The sequence below is a fragment of the Vicugna pacos genome, unplaced genomic scaffold (genome assembly GCF_048564905.1).
Source record: "Vicugna pacos unplaced genomic scaffold, VicPac4 scaffold_20, whole genome shotgun sequence".
NCBI lineage: Eukaryota > Metazoa > Chordata > Mammalia > Artiodactyla > Camelidae > Vicugna > Vicugna pacos.
Genome location: NW_027328741.1, coordinates 74,181,293 through 74,187,711, shown reverse-complemented (window position 1 = coordinate 74,187,711; position 6,419 = coordinate 74,181,293). Strand labels below are relative to the sequence as shown.

At 33.8% G+C, this 6,419-nt stretch overlaps 1 long non-coding RNA gene across 1 annotated transcript; it reads left to right on the top strand.

Annotated features, from left to right (window-relative positions):
* Positions 1-2,015: 2,015 nt before the first annotated feature.
* LOC140693842 (uncharacterized) lies at positions 2,016-3,555 on the top strand. The gene is made up of 2 exons (XR_012069546.1): positions 2,016-2,275; positions 3,229-3,555. It is a non-coding gene; the product is annotated as an uncharacterized lncRNA (long non-coding RNA).
* The last annotated feature ends 2,864 nt before the right edge of the window (positions 3,556-6,419 follow it).

The window sequence follows — 6,419 nt, the reverse complement described above, 5'->3', positions numbered from 1 at the left end:
TATAATTATGTCATCTGTAAAAATTTTACTGCTTCTTTACAAGTTGTATGCATTTTATATTTTTTCTTGACTAGTTGTTCTGGCTCGGACTTCTAGAAGTGTAATTTAGGACTTGTGAAAATGAGCTACTTTTTTTATTACAGGACCTGAGATAAATCTTTCTGTATGTTAACATTGAACTTGATTTTATTCATGGGTATTACATTTATGCCTTTTTCATGTTTAGTTACATTCTATCTAAAGTGAATTTGTTAAGAATAATTTTATAGAAAACTTAAGATTAGACCTGTAAATAAATTTCCTACAGTTTTTGAGACTGTTATTTCTGAATTCTCTGTTTTTAAAGGGATGGTATCACATATATTACTTTGCATATGTTAAATAATATTTATGAATCAGGACTAAATCCCTATTAACTATAGTTTATAATACTTATAATATGCAATGAATTCAGGTTGCTAATGTTTATTTTGAATGGAATATACACATACTGAATGAGAAATTTACATTGTAGCTTGAGTGTAGATTTATTTATTCAAATTTTTGTCTCTCATTTTGAATTTGGTTTATGTTTAGTGGATTTTATTTCTTATTTAAGAATATAAATTTTGGTTGAACTTGATTTACTACAGTTTACTGATAAAGAACATAGCTGTTATTTACAATTAGTGAACAAAACACTTGCCTTAAAGTGCCGTATTTTACTAACAATGACAACTGTTTCAGGACTGAGAAACTTATTGCTTCCTAAAATGCATTACCTGGTCTTTTCCACCCCAACCCATATGTTCTCTAATTTCTTTGTATTTTGATTGTTTGCCCCTAAATGGAGGTAATGCTTATTGAACCCAGGATCTTGTGCCTAAGTGTATTTATCAACATCATTTTAGAACACTTAACAGAAGCCACAAGAGTATGTATTAGAAAGATGACAAGAAAATTTATTCCTTCTAGGGACTGAAAACCTCTGAGTGAAAGAATGGCAAAAATGAACATTTATAAGAATACTGTAAGATTTTCTCTTGTGTAATTTTAAAGTAGTATATAAAACTACATTTATTTTACTTATAGCACTTAATTACAAATTAAAACAAAAATTTCCCCCTTTAGAATTTCTTAAATTTGATTGATTATTTTAATCTAATTTTATTTCATAAATATTTACCATTTATATATAAACATAACAAATAAACTAATATTTATTTTGCTCATGTGTTGAATATAGAGCTACTTATTGTAAAGTACACAGAAAAAAAACTACTTCCACTTCCAAATCAAATTATGTTTCATTTTATTTACAAATGATAATGAAATAGTTATAAATTTTCATAAATATTTTACACAAATTTCACTTTAAAATCCAAAACTTTAAAATTATTTTATATATTTTGTTATTATTTATTCTCTGTTCACAAATCTGGTATAAATTTGTGCGCAAAAGGTTGGAGATTGGTTTTATTTCTTAGACACCAAAATTAAATTATTTAAATAGATTTTTTTGGGATAATATTTGCAGATCACCGTATAAAATTAAGCATCATATATGCTTCATTTTTACTGGATGAATGAGAAGTAAACACTGGCTGAATGTTTCACTTGAGTTGCTAGGAGACCAGTCGATTGTGATGTCACAGCTTCTCAAGTTGAGAACCATTGTGATGGCCTTGCAGTTTATCTGTGCTGGCCCGCCAAAGCAGCATTTGAAGCTGCAGTGCTCAAAATTATGCAGATTAGAAATGTAGTTGTAGAAAATGTTATTTGAGATGGCACATGTTTATACAGAAATTCAAGTTTTGTCTCCTAAATATGGACCAACTGCTTCAGGAATGTACAGTAGATCTCTATTGTGTGATCAAACATTCCCTGGGGACTTGGACTTGAGGTCTACGAGTGAGGAAAATGTTTTTCAGAATTTGTCTGAAGAATCCCTGATAAAAAGGCCATGTTACAAACATTGTGTCTCTGAACCAGATGAAGATAATGATTTTCGTTCTCTGACATATCCAAGAATACTCCGGAAAATGGCTGGGAATGACCAATTTAAATCCATCTGTTGGGATGATAATGGAACTTCCATAGTGATGGATGAAGATGCCTTTATGAAGGAAGTTTTGGAAAGAAAGTCTCCTTTCAGAATATTTGAACCTGGAAGTAAGAAAGTTTAGTTAGAGAGCTTAACCTTTATGGATTCAGTAAAGAGCAGCAGAATTTTCGAAGATCTGCTTTTCTAGCTGACTTTCAGGCAGAAGAAAAAGTAGTCTCTGTTTTAAGCAAGGTATTATGAAATTTTAGTTACCACTTGGTAACTTATATATAAAATTTTATTTTGTACATCAATCTATGGTAATATATATGTAAAACAAGATTTTGAAAAATGTACAAAACTATTAAAACTAAAATACTTTATTTTTCAAAAAAATGAGGACAGTGTCTTATGTAGTCAAGATTATGAGAAATTTGCTTACAACTATGAATCTTACCACAAATTTAAATAAACGTATTAAAACTGCTTTTAAAAAGTGGCATTCACCATTACTGCAAATGCTAACTTCATAAATTTGATGACTATACTATTTAAAAGGTATTTTCCAAATAAGGAACTTCAAAATATCGTCAGCAATGTTCATATTTTGATGATAATATCTTTGCATAGTAAACGTGAATTCTGAGGTTTTATAGGTTAGGCTTATTGTAGTCTTGTATTTCAGTTTAAAATATTACTAAAATCTTTCTCCTTTGGTTGTAGCATCAGTTCTATCATAATCCAAATTTTAAACTAGGCTGTCCCCTGATTTCAGTGAGTATAAAAGGAATAGTTGGGATTAAAAATGCCTCTCTGGTGGCTTCATTGGCTGAAGATTTCAAAAAGAAGCACTTAAAGCAGGGGGTAATGTGGACACTCATAATTCAGATTTTGTGGCTGACAATAGAGGAGAAAGTGTATTTTTACCTTCTGCAAATTTAAACATGATTCTAATAAGAAAGCCCTCTACTAGCCACATAAATGGTGATACGAATACCCTGATCAGAGGTGATTTTTCTCCTCTTTGATCAATGTCATTTAGACATCCAGACCAAATTGCAATGGATCAACGTGCTATTTTAAATCAGTTGACCACTATCCACGGGCACTCTCAAAGCAGCTACAATGAAGCAAATGGCCGTGTTGTGAACTTCATTACAACTACAACTTCTAATTCTCAGTACAGCACCTTATCTCCCATACAGTGCAATTATTTTGGACTGATGGAGGAACCTCCTACTTTTCCAAATGGATATCACAACATATCTCGCAATGAAGGTCGTTTTTCTAAACTTCAACCAGGTATCAACCCACGGTTTCCAGTGCCAGAGATAGCCAATACATCAGCTACTTCTTTTTCAAGGCCAAATCATCAGCCATCTTCAGCTTATGAACGTCATCCTTATTACAACTGATCTACCAGAGGACTACCAGATTATGCAGGATAACAAAGATTAAAATTGATGTTGGCAAATGTCGACAAATATCTGCAATATTCTTATTTGAACAATAAACATAGATGTGTACCTGTATTTTCCTTATATTTTTTAAGTAGACTTAAGTGTTAAATGGGAGATTAAGTTACCATTTAAAGAAAAAAAGAGATATTTGGTTCATATGATCATTTGATGGAAAAATATGGGAGTAAATTTAAATAATTTCTTGTAAGGAAGAAGAGAAAATGGAAGATTTTGGGAAAAGACTAAAACATGGAGAGAGGGAACAGTACTAATTGGTTTCTGGTTCATATTGGAAAGTATCAAAAGTGATAAGTTAGGATAAGTTGGAACAGGAGATAAATGACGGAACTGGCCCAGGGATCCTGGTCTCGATTATGTCATCCCTGGAATCATAAAGGTCACATGATATAGTCCCAGATGGCACATTCATCATGTGGTAGAATTTAAGAAGCAATTTTATCTATGGTGTTCTTTGTGCTGTTCTCAAAGCATTCCAATTGGTGCTTTCATTTCCTGCTCTCAAGTGTCTACACTATATCTTCTAGTCAATACTTTATGTTACTTTTATGTTCCAGCCAAATACAAGCTTAAGTCCTCAGGGTGGCACTATACGCCTTTCTATATCTAACCCCAGAAACTCAACTTAGTTTTGTTATTTCTTTATAAATTTGGCATCTGAGTACCTTGGCATATCTTAATGTTTCACTGTATCTGGAGATATATCCAGGCAAATGCTTGTCAACTATGTTAGCTGCAACCTCACCACTTTTGCTTCAGCTCATCATTGAGCTTAGAGTGTTCTCATTTTACCTACTTAGACTTTCCCAGTCTCAGCACAGAAGCCACCTCCTCCAGATGTTTTCTGTCTATCCCCCCTTCCTTGTCTAACTTGGATACCGGCACAGAAAGCACAGCACATGCCACAGAATGCATTTTATTATTTAGTGAATGAAAAATACATGTTGACTTTAAGCAAAATCTACTTTCCTGAAACAACAAAACTCTCATGGTTTTCAAACTATTTCGTTATGTTCTTTACTCTTCACCACAAACTAGCTCTTTTCATAGCCCAAGGACTAGTCACTCAAGAGAGTAAGTGGATGTTGGTACAGGAGACAAAGTATTATTTTCTTCTTCATTCATACCTCCAGAAACCAAAAGCACTAAATTCCCATTTGCTGCATTTTTTCCTGTCTCTTCATCACCCACCCACCCCAAAATTGCTGATTCTCTTCCCCATGTGAATAACTATACTGACTTCTAATAAATTTACTTCTTAGAATCAGAGCTTTGTCCAGAAGAGGCAGTGCCATTGCAAACATTTAATGTAGGTTCATACACCCCACAGAAATTGTGCCCCTTCTAACCTTCACACAGTAAGTATCTAAGTGGTACTTGCCCGTTGGTTGGGGTGGTCATATTCAGTTACCAAATTGCAATCTAAAATGTGTGGACTCAAAGGAGGTGAGAGTGGTGGAATTAAAAATTTGTTCAACTGCAAGAATACCAAATTTCTGCAGATATTAAGAAATATAAAATATTCACGGAAGGCTTTGTCTATTTCCCATTAAATTATAATAAAAGTGAAGCATTTTCAGAATGTGAAATGCTAGAAATATTGTAGGCAAAGTCAGGGAGCCTAAGGCTTCTGCTCACAATCATGCAGCAAGTGTCAACTGATAAGACTGAAATGGCAAGATTGAGTCCTGAAAATGTGTCACCTGTTGTGAAGAAAGCCTTTGATAATCTTGAGAAAGGGCAAGTGAGCCAGGGTAAGTTCTAGCAACATGCAACCATTATGACCTTTACCAAGAGAATAAAAAGGCCCACTTGCAGCAGGAGAACTGTGTCTGCACAGCACTGGTTGTTTTTACAACAGAAACATCAAGCTTTTAAATTTGTCAGCTCAGCTCAGATGGTGGCTATGTTGTTTTTTGCATTAGCAGTCTGGGCTTCAGATGGGCTTGTTCAGCAGCTAGTTTCCAGCTCTCTTGTCAGACAGTGGGTCTTAGCGTGATCATCATAACAAGGATCTATACTGATAAGTCAAAATCTACAGTTTCCTTTCAAAATTAGAAATTCTAAAGAAGAATATTGTTTGTCCATCTGTAGTTTTCTACCTGTGAAAATCTAGACTATTGGCAAATGTACAAAATTTGGGTGGTGCTGTGAAAACTATTCTCTGCGCTGTGCCCACTGAATACTTCCCACTAATAACTACAAATCTGTCTACCATTTTGTGTGTGTATGAAGATGGTTTGTTAAGAAGTAACTAAGTTTTTTTTAGTTGAGTCATCAGTGAATTATTCTTCTGCATCTGGCAGAATCTATGTGAATTAAGAGTTTCACTGAGCCACCAGGTTTTCTTCCGATCAGGGAGTGGTAGATTAAATTTCTCCCAGTATACTAATTGTTAACTGTTCATTGAATCCAGAGCTGATCCTAAGGTCAAGCCACTGAACCCTTGAATTGGACTGAGACATATATATTCTCCAGTTCACAGAGCCCATCACAGACTGTGTCTTATTTTTAATTTAAGCTTATGTCTAATTTTTTTTAATTCTAATTTTTGACATAACTTATTTTGGTTTTGAACACCCCGTGACAAATTTATAGAGGCTGAACTACTGACTTATTCCAGTTTACCTAGAAATAGAAATAACCTTTCTTTCCTTGGACTACCTGGAATAGAGTGAGCATAGTCATCATTTTGAAAGCAGTACTCAGTGCTAATAATGCAGAACCATTACACTTATTTGCCCAGCAATTGAGCTAGAATGTTTGTTGTGGATCTCAGGGATTATTCTCACATACCCTAATGCAACCATGAGAAAACACCACATTGTTATCCAAAATCAAGTCTTTGTCAGTATTGCATTCCTATTGCATAAAAGTTAAGAATTGTAGGAGTTCTGAGATTTTATCATACTGAGATT